Here is a 17544-nt window from a genome sequence, read left to right as displayed (position 1 = left end):
ACATCTTGTTAGCTATTATTTGTTGAGCTATGCCCCCCCTTCATCTTGTCATTTATTAACACACCAGTCAGTCATGTCCCACACTCACAGTGGTGCTATAAAAGTCTATGAAACTCGCATAAAGCACATATGTCCCAACTAAACATTTGAATACAATACACCTGTGGTGCCTGAGGTTTGTTTCCTGCCTTGCGCCGTATGTTGGCTGGGATTGGCTCCAGCCGACACCCGTGACCCTGTAGTTAGGATATAGCGGGTTGGATAATGGATGGATACAATACACCCCATGTGTTTCATGTAGGCACCCCATTTATCTCTTGTTTCGGTCACGTACGAAGCATATCTTTAAGGTATATAAACCAGTAGGTCTGGTTAGTTGTGGTACGCAACAATTTGAACCTCTGTCTATACGCTTTTCTTTTTTTTAATCCAACCGTGGAAACCACTCTCTTTGTAAGTGTCTTTTAAAGCTTTATTGTTTAATGTACACTGCCTGGTTTGTATTGCTTTGTAAATCATTCTTTATTGTCTTTGATTGTACACCTGTAAATGCCTGTATGTTTCTTTTTTATATATTTCAGTTTACAGTGAGGTATGTCCAGTAAAAGCCTTCAAGAAAGCTCGCTCACCCCTTGTCGTTTTTTATGTGGATGTGCCATTGTTTAAGCTTCTTGCAGCCGAAAAGTGAGATTTCCTCTCCATGGTTCACCAAGCAGGTACAAATTCAATTCTGTCTCATATCTTGAATAGTATGTATGCTCTTCTTACTGTTAGAACTGAGAATGACCTAGCACCATAACCCCCAAACTCTATTCCAAATTGACAAAGTCAGAGTTGGGTAGTTTTCTTTTTTTTTTTAAGTTTTGTTGATATATATGAATGAACTCAAAAACTTACACATATTACTTCATTTAGCAAAGTAGATGCCTTCCAGGATTTCAGTTCATAATGAGAAACTTTTTTTATCATAGGTAGCTGTACTATATAGGGAATCAGGAAACACATTACAATAACTGGGTTGGAGTGGAGGCGTTGTTTATTCCACAACTAAAACTGCTGTCACCTACCTTGTCCACCCTCCACCTTCTGCTGTTGCCCTGATCCTCCGCTGCTCCTTTCATGTGTCTCTGCATACTCTCTTCTGCCTCAAAGCTTGCCTACACAGTTGAGCTGCCGGCAGTACCTTGCAACTCAGTTCTGGTCAGAGACAACACCATCTGCAATCACTTTCATCAACAATACATTTCATCTCATGTCAGAATTGTAAGGATGTTTTAGCAGAGGAAATTATGGTAAGTACCTTCTATTTGCACCCTATCTTTTACTGGCTCCTTCTATAGTTAGGTGCCAACCCCAATGATTCTACTATAGATATTTTTTCTCTACCTACTATATAATCTGCATTTTATTTAAATAAGTACAGTTAGTGTAAAATATCATCTATAAGTACTCACATATAATAATTTGCATTCTACAGTAAGCACAATATTAATAATAGACAGTGACTACTGCTTGTTGAGAGAATGTACAATGACTACCACAGCATCCAAACAGTGAGGTACATATGAACTTGTAAATGTGCTGCTCTACGTTTTATGTTGACTTCCCTATAAAAGACCTTCACAGAGAATTTATTTGTAGAAGTATTGCTGTACATATTTTTTTAAATTTTAACTGCTGTTAGACATTTATAGAAACCCATACAAATGTAAGATGACATCCAGCATTACCTAAAAAAATAATATGTTCAACTTTATTATTAACCTTGAATTCTGAAAATTTGCTGAAGTATTCCAACACATTTAGCAGATATGGATGTTGTAAGTACTAATAAGTAATATAAAGCACTGTCTGCATAAAAAATACATTTTTATTCATTGCTGATAATTCCCCAGATCTCTGATTCTTTATCCATTTTCTCATAAACAGTGAGTCATGACCCAATTTTTAGTGATGGGTGGCCACATGATTGTGTATTAAAATGTGCTGGACTTTGTCCAACCATGAATTCTGTTACGAATGATATACCACCCTGTATTTAGAGTTCTGTTTATCGTGATCTGAGAGTCTATGAACAATGCATATGATATATATAGTGGCGTGGAAGTGTGTGTGTGTCGAGGTAAGGACAGAAAACTAAATGTCTACATGTGGAAGTTTGTGCGTCTGTCTGTCCGGCCCGGAAGTGCAAGGCTGCTATAGCATGAAGCTCAGAGAGCCGGCAAGGTGGAAGAAGAAAGTGACTCTGTTGCCAAAGTAAAGCCGCTGAGAAAATACAGAAACTCTTTTGCAAGTGAAAACATCGGCCAAACTGTATCCTTTTTACTTTTCCTCCCGTAGCTAATACACAAACCAGGCGAGCATGTCGGCAAAATGAAACCTAAGAGAGTGATGCCCAGAGTAGTTCCTTTCAATTACCTGATATCTCTACATTTCAATTTTTTTCTGACAATTTCAATAGTTTCTAGGACCCTGGGCTTTTTACAGCATGGGCTTACACAGCTAGATATATATATATATATGGTACTACGGTAGTGTTGTGTGTAAAATGCAGATTCAGTGATCATGTGTAACTGGTAAGTGTCAGAGCCAGTGCCAGTTCCTCAGTTCTATCCACAAAATGTGACACAGGGCAACAGCAAGACATACATAGATGCTGAACAATCACCAAACAGAATAAAAATGACAAATAATACATAATCAAATTAACAATGAGTAAACAAAACAATATTATAAAAGACAATGGAAAACAATGAAAAAAGACAAAAAAGAAACACAAAAAAAGAAAATTAGATATAAGCCGGGGAAAGCCAGAGGAGGAACACTGGCTTAACCATTAAAAAACTGAACAATTCTGACTTGCTATTGTAAGTCCTAGATAAATGGAGTGTGTAAAGAAGTAACAGTAGTTTCATAGTTGCAAGATTTCAGGAAACTATTATCAGTAAAGTTTGTGAGTAACTATGATGCACTGAAAACAATGCAGAATACTGTCATTTAACACTGGTTTTAATATTTTAAATTTCAAGCAAATACAAGTTTGTGGTTACAGTTATTGGACAGTTACAAATGATAATGTACATGGTTACAGTTAGTGGTGCTGTTGTGTGCACCAAAAATCTGCAGTGCTTTACCAATAGATTTACACCTGGATAATACTATGGGTCATTTTAAAAAAACTCCTAAAAACCCACTTTTTAAAATTGCATTTTTTAGCTGCTTTTATTCAGGAGTTAATATAGATAACAAAACGTGGTTCAATGCCATATTATATATTTGCCAATATTACTAACTTCTACTATTCTCTGTTTTTTTGGGTTGTCTATGGTGGTAATGCTGCAACCTGATCAAAGTACTCTGCAGTTGTGTGTGATATGTGAAGGTATATGGATACTCCAGTTCTTGATGAGACCCACTGCATCTAATCTTCTAGGAAAACAGTAATAAACTATTTTAGCACATTTGTATTTAGTAGAATGTCCAGTAGGAAGCTGGACAGTCTTTTGGCCTGAAACTCCTGCAGGTTTTTTTTCTCTAGCATCTTGCCAGCTAAGGTGTTTGTTTTAATGTCCTCCCTGGTCATCTTTTCATAACATCCAACATACCATTACAATCATTACAGACTTTAAAAAATAATGTAACTGTTTAATCCATACATTAGAATGCTATTTCTATTAATTATTTATCTGCATTATATAAAGTTATACTTATTTTTATATAGTTTTATTATTTTTGGATTTCATCCATCTACTTTATTCTTTGTATTCATAGTTCTTTCTTAAATGTCGTGTAAAGCATTTAGCATTATGTTTTTTTAAAAGTGCTATGGAAATAAAAGTTTTGGTTATTTGCTATTTCCACATGCCTATTAATGCAAGATGGAACAAGTTTTTTTACCTCCTTGTTGTGCACTATTTTGATTCATTTTATGCTACATATGTTGTATACAATCATTTAACTCTTCTAGACCTTAATGAAGTTTATCTCTAAACACTCAAAGCTCCTCAATTATTAAATCTTTCTGTCACGTACTATATTCTACCTTTTTTTTGTACAATGTACCAGCAAAATAATAGTGACACTTAACATGGTGTTTTTATGAATTTCCTTCTAGAACTCTAATTCCTTTCCAATGAAAGGCATGCCAACATTTTTGTGGTCTCCTGTGCTCATTTTCTTCCCATCTTCTTCCCAAAGGTATACATTCTCAAAACATGGGAATAATATACAAGCTTCTTGCAGTGGACTGCTAGGCTAGCACTTCAACTCTGTGGCCCTGGTGCCATCAAGCAGAAATAGGAACAAACAACATATCATTATTATTGTCATATTTTAACATTGTAATTGTGTAATTTTTTGTCTTTACTTCTCATTCAAATTATTAAAATGTTAACTTATTTTTAACTCTGGTAAAGTGCATAAACGGTTCATTTTCATTTTTTCAGGCATATTTTGCAGTGCATGCATATTTGAATAGAAAGGTAATTATTTTTCCCTAACTTATTTCTTATGGCTGTCCTTAGACTCTCAGTCCCAACATAGTGCATAAATAAAACAGATGCCATCATACAATGTGTTTTAATATCTGTCTTTTCTCTGTTTGAGATTAGGTTAATTTACAGGACATTATAATTTATGTGAATCATTATTAAAGAATCTTGTTTTAATATCTATCTAAACAATACATATATTAATGGCCTGTTGCTTTTCAGTAATTCCAAGTTTATTCTGTTATTTTACTAACTGATAATATAGCAGCAGGATTGTATTAAACAGTATGTAAAAATTATTTTTATGCATAACTAAATAGTACAGAATTAAAATAATTTTTTGATTATTTTTGACTAAAAACAAAACATACATACATGAATATATTTTTGTGAGATGCTGGAATTTGTCACCTTAACAGTCAGCAGGTATCAGGTGCAAGACAAAGACATTTTGCACTTAGCTGCCAATGCAAAGATCCACATACTACATGTTATTTATAGCTTGAACTCAAAATTCACAAAATTCTTCCCTAAATGCAACTGTTATGAACTTCTGAGCAGTGGTTTGCCTGCTTTAAAAAACTGAACTTTAAAAGCTCAAAGTTGAATAGCTAAAATGCACCCAAAAAGATCTTAAGAATACTGAGTGCAAATTGTTCATAGATTTCCATAAAAATCTGTTTTTGATTTACAGTGTTCAAATAATTTTTACAACACACAAACACATGATTATAAATGCTTCCACACTCAAAACATTTTCTAGGGATATCAAAACAAAATTAGAAGTTGTTTTTTTTCAATACTTTCTTCACATCTGAAACATGGAAGGTCCAGCAAGATCTTTTATATAACCTTCTAGTTACTCTGTGAGAATCAATAAGATGACAAAAAGAGAGCGAGAAGTTACCACACCATGCTGCTCACGGGCTGTCTGAACATAGTGCCGAATCAACAGATTTCCCCTATAATAAGTCACTTGAGCGCAACTCAAGTATCAAGACTACAACAACAGGAAGTAAACATGTCCATGATCCTGTGCTCCAGTAATACCAGATATTCTTATTTTAATGACTGCAATGAAGGCTGTTTGTTTCAAGAAGTAAAATCAGCTTTAAAGGTGAAGAGCAATTTTTCTGTAATATTCAACTATTTTAACTTTTACTATCTGTTTTAAAGTGTATGGCAAAAATCTGTGATTTACACATCAGACCAGACAGGATTTAAGAGACTGTCTGGTTTTAATGGCTGTGCTCCAATCCAGAAGTGTCTGTCAAGATTAATTTTCTGTTGAGACAAATTTTGACAACTTTCTTTATTTAGCAAGACTACAAGGATACATTTATTTGCAGTCACATATTACATGCCGTCATTGAATATTGACTGTAAAGTAAGACTGAAATCAGAGCAATTATTAACTAGTTTTGATATTTTTCGAATCATTGATACCATTCCAATTTAAAAGAAATTTTTAATTAAGCTAGCAGGAAAATCAGTAGGATACTGTGGAAAACCTGTGGAACGTAAGGAATAAACTATGTGAACATTGCAGCTGTTAGGAAATGGTGATGTTTAATTTGAAAATCATTTGGGTGGATAAATCTATTTCTGACAAAAACTGTAATGATTAGAAGTTCCTAAGATAAATATATGCGTGCTGATTAAAGGATATGTATTTTTCAAGATAAAGCTCTTTCTTCACAATTATGGAATACTGCAAATATGAATATAGTTGTGAATATGAATATAGTAGTATATGTGTGTAGAAAAATATGTCTTCTGCTATATCATGTTTGCTTACTGAATGCACGACTAACGCAACTAATTGTTTTTCACAGGAAAGCAAAAGACTGAAGAAATAAATCTTTTAGTAACATGATGGCAGCTAAAAGATTTGCGGCACCATAAAGTTGAAAGGATAAATGGACAGATGTAAGTACCTCATAAAGTCATGACCTGTATTTAATATGTAGCAAAAAAATCTTGAAGAGTGATTACCAGGTAATGTTGTTTTATAGTCTACCTTAAGACAGCAAAGAACACAGCAGCATGAAGACTTGTTTTTGGCTTTAGACACATCATGTACGACATTTAAAATTTGGCTGGAAAATATCATCACAAGGGAAAAGGCTGGTGGTGGTTTACAACACTTTGTAAAATGGACCATAAACTTTAAAAATTGGTTCTGGCTCATGCAGGCCACTGTTAAACCTTGAAAGATTTAAGGCAGGGAAAATGTGGCAGCGGGCTGCTCATAAAGAAGTGGGATCAAAATGACCTTCTTTTGGATCTGTTTGATAGACCCTTCCTAACCAGAGATGGGGATGAATTATGATGTACCATAAGAAAAGAGCTTCTGGGCCTTCATAATTCTATTGGCTTTAACTGATGCTGATATATCTGGGATATTGGCCAGCCTTTCAATCCGGATATGATGAGTTGGATTCACTTTCAAAATGCTACATGCTTTTTTGGTCTTATTTGCCATAATTCTTTTCAATGTTTTAAACAGTGTTTGTTGTAGTACGCTTCTCTTTCTAACTGGTAGATAACTGGGAGGCAGTATGACAGATAGGAACACAAAGAGGCTGGACAAACTTGGGAAAGCTGGTGCTCAGTGCTGGGTAGGACTGTGGACTAATTTTCAATGGTGGTGGAAAGGAGTATGGGAAGGAAGGTATAGGTCATCCTTGACAATAGAAGTCAGCCTCTCCACAACATTCTGACAGGTCAGAAAAGTAAATGTAGTAGTCAGCTTTCTTTCACTGTGCTGTAGAACAGAATGCTTTAGAAGATCATTTGTTCCTACTGCTGTGAGATTTTATAACGCTGTTGTCAACACAAGTGATTCATGACCTGGTCACCAATCTGCCTTCGGAAACAACAGTAACAATTGATGCACTTTTCACCATTTATTTATGTTTTCTTCTTGCTTTTTAAAATAATTTGTAACAATTTTTACTAATGTGTTGATCTACTGGACACTTGAATTTCCCTGAGGGGATAAATAAAGTATCTATCTATCTATCTATCTATCTATCTATCTATCTATCTATCTATCTATCTATCTATCTATCTATCTATCTATCTATCTATCTATCTATCTATCTATCTATCTAGTATCACACACATGCACATGAGGGGCAGCTAAAAGGACCAAAAAAAGGTAATTCCACGCAAGGCCAGGGGGTAGCGAGGTACAGTAAACCTTTCTCTCTTATCTCTGCAGACCAGACACGGGAAACACTGCCAGATTCAGATTTCAATTCCAGAGCCCCAAAAACGGCACTTCCGGTTCCTGCTCCAGATGACATCACTTCTGCCAACCAGCCATAAATGAAACCCAATCACCTCTTTGGAATCAGATCTGTTGTGTACAGTTTTGTGCAACCAAAGCATCATTTTTGCAGCCTAAATCCAATATATGGGTGGCTGCCCCTAACCTCTTTTGGTGTCAAGGTCTATTTATTTCACACTATTTAAAATAATAATAAATAAATAATAATGAAATAATAATAAATAATATAATAAAAATATCAAGTGCAGGGTAGTTGTAAACACTGAACACTATATTCTTTCATCAGTAGACATGTACAGATTCATAATCAATTTACCTTTATTTAATATGTTACCTTTTGTAAAACAAAATACAGTTATATTACAATTCAAAACTAATCCTCCTGAGCCAAATACAAAAAAGTTCAGTGAGTAATTATTATGATATGTTGTTTATCTTTTTTTTTTTTATTTCCTGTGAGCTGTGCTCCTTCAGGTGGTTTATTTTAGATTCCAGGAAAGTGCTCATCCGCTTTGTGCATACAATCACCTCATTAACCTTTAGGAGTTCATTTCTATTTAAGTATTTGGAGAAACTCCTACCACAAACCTGTTATTAGTCTTGATGTGCTTCTCAGGTCAGGTTCTATTTGGTTCATCTTTGCATGCAACCATTTTTTGAACCCACCTAATTCAAATTTAGGAATAGGGAAACCTGGATCCTGATCTGCCATCACTGGGCACAATGTAAGAACTCATGCACGCACCTACATGGAGCAAAGTTAGAGTTGTGGATAATCCTAACATATCATTTCTTTTTAGAAAATGTTTAAACATTTATCATATAAAAAGGTAATACGAAAATATGTAAGTCTGCAGGATTTACAGTACATACCTAAATACTCATACAGTATCTGAACATTGTAAGAAATGACTAAAGGATCTCTGTTTCATGGCCCAACTAGTGACACCAAATTAATGTAGGGAATTAGGTGTCTCTGTTTTTGATGTGAGGATAAGAACTGATAATGTTAATCAATCACTTAATTAATTGTCGTCGGTGATGTTGGTAATTTACTTAAATAATTTGGTAAGGCACTTTGATTTTCTTACCTTTCTCTGTAGGAGTGGTTCCCACACATTAGACTTATATCAAGGTAACTGAAGCACACTCATTTTAAGAAACAGAATAATACAATTCATTAATAAATACAAGGATTTTACAAATATAATAACTTTATATATTGTCACAACACGTGCACATGGAAGGCAGCTGAAGGACTCACAAAGGGATAATTCCATGCCAGACCAGGGGGTGGCAGGGTGCATGTATCATCCCTCTTTTTCATCGGAAAACCAACCAAAAATTTCGCCTGGGCATTGAGGACATCTGGTTCAGGGCCTGATGATATCACTTCCGGTTCTGGACTCAATGATGTCATTACCAGTTCCGGTCCTGAAGACATAATTTTCAGTTCCTGCTCTGATGACATCACTTGCACTGCCCGGCTTTAAAACCGCCATCCTTTCCTATCATGGTTGTTGTATTATTGGACAGAAGTCTTTTGAGACCTGTTCTCTGGAACCAACCTTTCAATTTTGGCATCCTAATTCAAGTATATAGGCGGCTGCCCCCAAGTCTCTTCCTGTGCCCGTACAATAATTTCAGAATATACTGACATGGAACACAGGTTACAAAACAGACAAATGTGCAGCATCTAGGAGGCTGGCTGTTTAATTGTTATTTTGAGTTCTAATTTGTCTTGGCACAGATAACAAATTTGAAGATATCAAGTCTTTAAGAATGATGTCTGATGTAACGTGGAGTTGTGTGTTGTTGCTCTGGGTTCAAATGGAGGACACTTTTTGCATTATAGTGCACCCAGTACCTAGTCTGTTTGTGGTGTAATGTGATGTTAATTTCCTTAACTTGCTGTTTGGTTTTTTGCTGCACCCTCAGCAACTTCATAGGGAAAAGCATTACTCTTCCTGGCACAAATGTATAGGTTGTGAAGCTCACTTATTGAAATAATGGCTGCATCTCAGTCTACTCAGTCTGAGCTCGGTCACTAACACATAAAGTATGGCTTGGCAGAGTGAATCTTAGGGCTGGTTTCTGGTGTGTAACTCAAAGACTCTATGGAGAATAACTTCCAGGCCTAAGAAAGTCTGTAAATTTCAGAGAGTGGGTGGCTTCTCACCCCAAAGAGAGTGACTCATCAGCTTTCAACTCACAAGGAGAACAGATTGTCAGCTTTCATATTCCCTTAAAAGAGAATGAATCATCAGCTTTCAGGTCCCCCACCCAAAAAAAAGAAGAATGCAAATAGTTATGGAGGATGATGTAATCTATTGTGATTGGATCAATCTTCCAGTTACTGATTCAGTGCCTGCTTATAGGTTAATTATTTTGTCAAATTACATCCGGCCAGAATTCAGTTAACAATTTCTGTACAGCCTTTTTTATTCTCATTTTTCTTCCCCTGGCTGAAGTTCAAATGTACTGTATGTTTTATGTCTGTATTCTTCCTTTTTGACTCTTTATCATTTATGTTGATTGTTAATGTTCCTTTTGTTGATTGTGTGCATTATTCTTTGTTATTGACTTTATTTATGTATGCTGCCTGTGTTTTTAGAACTTTAAAAGGATTTAGACAAGAGCAGGCCATTCAGACCAACAGAGCTGGCTAGTTCTATCCAAAATAACATCAAGACAAATTTTGGTGATTCCTGAGTCTGCCACAGTTGAATTTGTTGAATTTCCTGATTTTAGACCTACTAACAATGTGTGGATTACTCCAAAATCTGGAAGCAGGCCCAAAAAGAAGGGGTAAAACCTTCTAAAATTCAAACACTTGGGGAATTGAGAGGGGTTTCAGACAATGGAGGCATGTAGTTCAATTAGAAACCTTCACAATCTTTTAGAATATTTGTTTGACATATCAGGACATCTTAGCTATTAGCTAAAAGAATGAGCCTGATGGACAGAATGGTATTTTCTTGTTTGTGTATTTTTTTAAGTTCTTATGAATTATTAAAAACCCCTGGACCAATATAATAAAAATGTGTTCATTTATAGTAAAGAAAAATAATTTTCAAGAGATAACAAAACAAAAATAGGTTAAAAAAATATGTTTTAAAATGTCAAATCAAAGACAGCACAACCATTCCACAATTCCAAATCTTTATTCTTAAAACAAGCCAATGTACTTCCAAATGTCAGAAAATTAAAACAGGGAAATGGAGCCGAGAGAGACTGAAGTTGGAATTATTGTCACATCACTAGTACTGTGGTAAAGCTGGGGTCATTCTGACAGCTGTGCTGTCCCCCAGACTCAACACATGAAGGACAAGGAATATAACAATTAATAACTGAAGTACAAAGCACATACATAAACATAAATACACAACATTTTTTAAAAATAAAATACAAAACGGAGGATAACAAATACATTTCAAGAAATATAATCCACAAAAAAATACATAAAGAACAATACAATAAAGACAATTATAGGAAAGACACATGATGAAACCCTGCCCATACCATAACATTGTGATACCTAGTGTGTTGTATAATGTATTTTGGTCTGTTTTGCTTTCATGATTCCATTTTTGAGGATTAAATTTGTTCCCATCTTCTTTTTCTTTGTTCACAATATGTGCTTTGGATGTGTCACATGACCAAAATCGAAGTAAGGCTATAAATATGTTTATTATGCGTTTTTCCTCAGTGGATACAAAATGCCTTTCCTGTATAGTTATCTTTATATCCTATTAGGCTCTTTTAGACAAAATTCTTTTTGTCTTTGACTTTCAATTCTCATTTTCCCTAATTGATTCTTGTTTGTCAGGTATTTCTTTTTTCCGGGTACTGACTCCTTTCCTATCCTGGCTACATTTAAGTCTATGTTTATCTTCTCCTGGCCTGTTTGATCACTCATATTCCTCAGACACTTGCATGTCTTGTTAAGAAACATTAATTACAAAACACCAGAAAAATACATAAAAAAATAAAACTAATGATATTCATATGGTGATTCATCCTGACACAAAACAAGTCCAATGATATTCATATGGTGATTCATCCTGACACATATATCCATACAATAAATATTTTGTGCATGCTATAGAGTACAATGCAAGAGGATAACCCATGGAGTGTGGTTTTCTTGTACCTGTATATTCCACCCTTCATATGACTCTGCAAATTTACTACTGCTGAGCACCAAATCTCTATCAGTGGAGTTAGTGGCAGTACACTGAATGACCAGGTCAGAGGTAGACCCCTTTATTTTTAGAAGAAGCCAAAGCTTGTGCAAAGATTTGTTTATTTGGTGTTGAAAAGGATGCAACATCTTTTGCCACAACACTTTGCTCAAGAAGGATGGTCCAAATTACACTAAAATCTGAGACAACTTGTGTCCCAGGACAGCTACAGCACTCATGATCCATGGGTGCTTGATTGCTGCAAGACCAGCGGCCTCATGTATAACTAATGCATATGCACAAAAATGTTGCATACGCCCAATTCCACTCTCACTTCAAGATGTATAAAAAATGAACTTGGTGTAAACCACACACATTTTCACAGCAGCCTCTCACCATGCGCACCCACGTTTCTGCTTGGTTTTGCAAACTGGTGGCACCCAGCGTTAAAGCATTGCTACTGTTTCTGTGTCATCTCCCTTTATTATTCACATCCATAATGCAGGATTTATCAGATACACCAAAGTTAATTACATATCGTTTACAAATTTAAGGCACTTGATTGTAATCAACCTGTAACAATATAATGGTGCATGGAATGGCCAAACTATTCCAAATGCCATAGCTGCATTAGTGTTGTTACTCTCAGTACACCAAAGAGAGTATTTTAATCTGTTTCTTGTATTTGTGTTTGGTATCACAGCTGAACAGGTTGTGTCGAGAGTGCAGAGGATTACAGCTTAGAGCAGAGGATACAGCTTCCAGCCCTGGAGGATATTTATAGTGCACACTGCCCCAGGAAACTCTGTATGGATTCTGCATGGATTCTACTCACCCATGCCACAGTCTATCTGAACTTCTCCAATCCACAATCACTTCAGAACCTTTCCCTGAATGGATATCAGAGAGACCCAGACTTCCTGTCATGGAGATTGGAGTCCAGATTCTGCTACCCAGGGACAGGAAACAGTGTGCTGTCAGAAGCAGAAACCTGTCAGCCAGTGTAGGTAGAGATAAATGTATTGGGTTGATGTTCTTCTCACTGAGACGAGAAGTTGAGCTTCATGGATTTAGTATTTACAGAGGCTTGGGTTCAACTGCTGGATACTGACCTTCTTTTAGGATTTTGGTTGTTCTCAACCTCGCGTTGAGGTTCATTGGTTAGATGGTGATAAGTTTTGTCTCTTTTTGACACAAAGTCTTTGCCTAGATATCTGCATATATGCAAATGGAAACCTTTATTAAATGTACATTCTTAGGACTTTATTGTCAGTTGTGTTGTTTGCTAATTGGGGATAGTACATTCTGAATAACAGATAAAAGTAATTCTAAATATTGATTATAAGTCAAGTTTCAGTCTTAATCCCTTCCTTCTGAGCTGTCTTTCTTTAAAACCATATATATTTTAGCAGTTGCTCAGATTCTTTACCATAATGCATCACAGATTTTCAGAAAAGCTCATACCTATAAACATAAAAGTGTAATGTTGTTAAAGTCTGGCTTTCCTTTTATCTGCCAGGGTAACCCAGTAGATTTGTACTTCTTGCCCTTGTGTCAGCTATTGATTCATTTCATGACCTTGAATAGTCACTTAACGCTATTTGTGAGCAGACACATTGTGGTCCTGGGATGTCACAATAAAAATGCAAATTCTAGCAGCATGTGGCTGAATTGATTCCAACCGTGCTAATTCAAGACATGACCTCAAGTGAGTTATGTCCTGTTCTGCTGATGACACCTGAAAACCAAGAGCTTCATACAAGTGGCTATTTAATGGAAATGGTGGCACTGTATACCTGAACAGAGAATGGTTTATGTAAGCATGAAATGCAATTCTCAGTGGTCACAAAAACTGAGTAGATGAATCGATTCTTTAAAAAACCTATACAATGGTTAAAAAAATACAAAAAAAATGAAAAAAAAGTTTTTATACAAGGTATTGTCAATATTTATGCCAGCACCCTTGGCCTTTTGGTCAAAGTGCTCCACACAGTGTGAAGTTGTTGCAGAGAATTCCAAATTGAATTGCTTTCAACAACCAGTAAGGCAATTTGAAATGAAAAACACATGTGTTCCCTAAGGTTTATTTACTTGTTTGAACTACATTATGAATATACAAAAAATGATATATGTATTTCATTAATTTCATAGCTAACATGAGAACTCACATGTCATTTACCAGCAGAAATACAGCTCACAATCAATCCTGTAAATATCCATTATAATCTCAAAGTTTTATATTCCTTATTGCAGTACTTTTTTAACTTTATTGTGCATGATTGTCTTTGTGTGTTAATTAACACTTTAATCGGGACATTTTAAAATTCACACATCATTGATGACAAGTACATTCAATTGGATATTCACCATACAATCACTTCAATTGCATGAAATTGTATAGTCACTGAAAGGACATCAAATTATGTCCAAAACATACAATTAAATAGTCTCCCAAATTTATTGAAATGCAGCATTGCCATCGATTTCCACGTTGTCTCTTTCTCCATCAGTCCATTCTGTTTCTTAAACTGGCTTTTCGCTGGGGACTTTGGTTTTTCCTCACATCCCAAAGACATGCATTTTAGATTAACAGATGATTCCAAATTGGCCCAGTGTGTGAGTACTGGGGTATGTACACACATCCCATGCTGTAAACATAAAATCTGCCATTCACCTGACAGGATTATGTTTAACAAGGCCTTCTTAATGATAAAGCTGAAATGATAAATTTGACTGGTATATGTGAATGGATGTAGACCATTTGACTGTGGAAAGCAGGTTTACTGACTTGTAGCAGTACTGGAGCTGTTCAGATTCACATTGTTGTAGGGACTGTAATTTGTTTTTTTTTTTTTGTGGGGATTCCAGGAACACACCCAGCCTTGGACTTCATACTTACACACAGAAACATAAAATAAGAGCAGATAAGTTAATAAAGCTGTAAATTTAATAAAACTAAAACATAAACAACAAATAAACAGATAACTCTCCATACTCCTGTACAGCAATAACACGATAAACACCTAACAATAAACACTAAAAACCAAGTGCATTAACAGTCCAAATGCATCAGTAACGGATGAAGTGGAATGGAGGAAAAGATGACGATCAAGTGAACAGCTTACTGTAAGTAATGTATTAGGCAGTTCTGCCAGTAGTCCTGATGCAGCGAAGGATGATGAGATTTGGGGAGCGCTCTCTCTGATGAATGACAATGGCCAATCCAACACTACTGACACGACAGGCATGCATGGGACAGTCCATACATCCTTACAGGTTTGTCGATCCAGGATAAAAACGATACTTACTGCAGACAGGACAGACAGGTGAGCACAAACACCAAAAAACTGGACTTTTTTCACTGTTTAGCTGGCTCCCTTTTAAAGTTCCTACTGGCCCTTCTTGTACGCAGCAGCTCCAGTGCCCGTTGCAGATTTGCAATCATGGCAATACCCTCAGGGGAGCTGAGAAATGAAGTCCTTAAATCCATAGCGCCATGAAAGGCTATAAGTAAATGCAAGAACTTGGAGAATTATGTACCTAAAATGTTTAATCTGAATTTGCTCCTATTTCTGTCTAAAAGCAAGTTAGAAAGAAATAAAAACTTGCAACAAATCTGTTCATCCACTTCATCATCATAACCAGGATCATGGAGGTCAGAGGCCATCAAGAAAGCATTTGATGTAAGGCAGGACCTAGTATTGGATTGGTGTAAAGTCATTTCCCAATACACTTAAACACTCAAACAAGCTTACTCCTACAGAGCAAGTTGAGGGTTGACACATAACCCAACACACTAGTCTGCATGATGTGAGAGGACAACTCCATACACAGTGTGTGGGCTGAGATTCAAACCTGGAAATCACGAGCTGTGAGGCAGCAATGTGTCTTAGTAATACTGATCTCCATTCTATCCATGTTGTAAAACTGTTTTCCAGTTCTGTATATTTCATGTATTAGGGACACATTGTATTAAAAAGAAATGCTCATTTAAAACTATTAGAATGACAGTGACCTAATACTGTATATACATTTTCAACCATGTGTAAAGATATCCAAGGCCAACTTCTTACACACTTTTACTGAATGGTAAAGCAACAGTAACATTTACTGGTAATGTTGCCAGCCCTGTAACCAATCCTTGGAATTAGCTCTTGGCAACAGGAAGGCATATTGCTTTGGGAATGACATTCTGTTTTATGCTGGTTTGGCTGCCCATTTAAAAATGCTGGAGTATAGAACTGCAGGGCAATTAAGAATCAGTAGGGGGAGCTCTGTAAGAAAAGCTTCAGGAGTTCTCTGGGATATTCCTGATCTGAGAAAAGATTTGGGTCGTTAATCCAGAATGGACCCAAGAAGTTGCCTCATAAGTATGTATACTAATGTATATATATATATTTAAGTATATTTTATGTCTTTATTGTATTGTTCTTTGTGTATGCTTTTGTGGATAATGTCTCTAACATTTTGTAGTCCTCCTGGTTTGTGTATATCATTGTTTTTGTTCATTTATGGCCATGTATTTTAATGTACTTACTATTTGTCATATTTGTTGTGTTAGCTGCTGCAACAAAGCACAAAAAAGGTTGAGCAGGCCTTAAAAAAGAACCATACAAAAGGCCAGATTTGTCCTTAATTTGGGTCAGTGTCTAATGGATAGGTCTCATTCCCATGGCTGCTTCACCCTAAACTTAAATGGAAGGCTTTCTGGCCTGTACAGGCCCAAAAACGGGGCAGAGGCTTTAAAACCTCAAAAATCCAAGAGAGAGAGAGAAAACTGAACAAAAAATAAATTGGGTCAAATTAATTCATATGAAAAATTATATTTAAATAATAAACAAAAAGATGAGTACATTGCCTGACAGACTAATAACCGGTAATTTATTTCCTGACGCCACTGTAAAATCAGGGTGTTATTTTAATATACTAATTACATGTATTTTGTTATTGAGCAAAACACAATAAAAAATTATGTTTTTGTAAAAAACGAGCTATCTTGGAAAATACATTTCTAGTAGTTGGCAGTCATTATAAGCAACAAAGAAACCTGAACCAAACCAACAACCCTGTCTTTACCGAAACAAAATTCCTTGCCTTTTGTGGGTTGGTCCTCCTGACACCACAGCTGAGATACTTCCCACCCCAGCCTGGTGGTTAACACAGTACTATGAGGTGCTGTGAAATTAGTTAATAACTTCTGTTGTTTGGCTGTTAAGGGTTTTTAGACTTTTGTTATATGTTCATGCTTTTCTATAATCTGGATCATGATTCGATTATGGATTAAGTTTTAAAATTATGGACTGGCTTTGACAGTGGTTTTCTATGTTAAGGCATACCTTTTTTCTTATTTTGCCTTTATAATTTTTTTTCTAAATATATTCTTCAAATATAAAGAATCGTCATTTTAGTTAATGAAAGGCAGGCATTTTGTATGGTTCTCTTCTTCCTTTCTGATATTCAGTTGAATACTGAAGGTTTTGCCATCTTTTGTTGGGCCAGTGCTGGCCAAAAGCTTTCTTCTAGATTTTGAAGTTCAGGCTCACCTTTTGTTAGGCTTCACTTGAGCCTTGAGATC

General features: G+C 35.8%; 1 long non-coding RNA gene across 1 annotated transcript; it reads left to right on the top strand.

Moving 5' to 3' along the window:
- Positions 1-637: 637 nt before the first annotated feature.
- Positions 638-7858, top strand: LOC120536307. The gene is made up of 4 exons (XR_005635102.1): positions 638-716; positions 4446-4481; positions 6326-6419; positions 7717-7858. It is a non-coding gene; the product is annotated as an uncharacterized LOC120536307 (long non-coding RNA).
- The last annotated feature ends 9686 nt before the right edge of the window (positions 7859-17544 follow it).

This window comes from Polypterus senegalus, chromosome 10, assembly GCF_016835505.1.
Source record: "Polypterus senegalus isolate Bchr_013 chromosome 10, ASM1683550v1, whole genome shotgun sequence".
NCBI classification, from domain to species: domain Eukaryota; kingdom Metazoa; phylum Chordata; class Cladistia; order Polypteriformes; family Polypteridae; genus Polypterus; species Polypterus senegalus.
The sequence above is the reverse complement of the archived record's forward strand: the minus strand, read 5'-3'. Positions and strand labels throughout refer to the sequence as shown.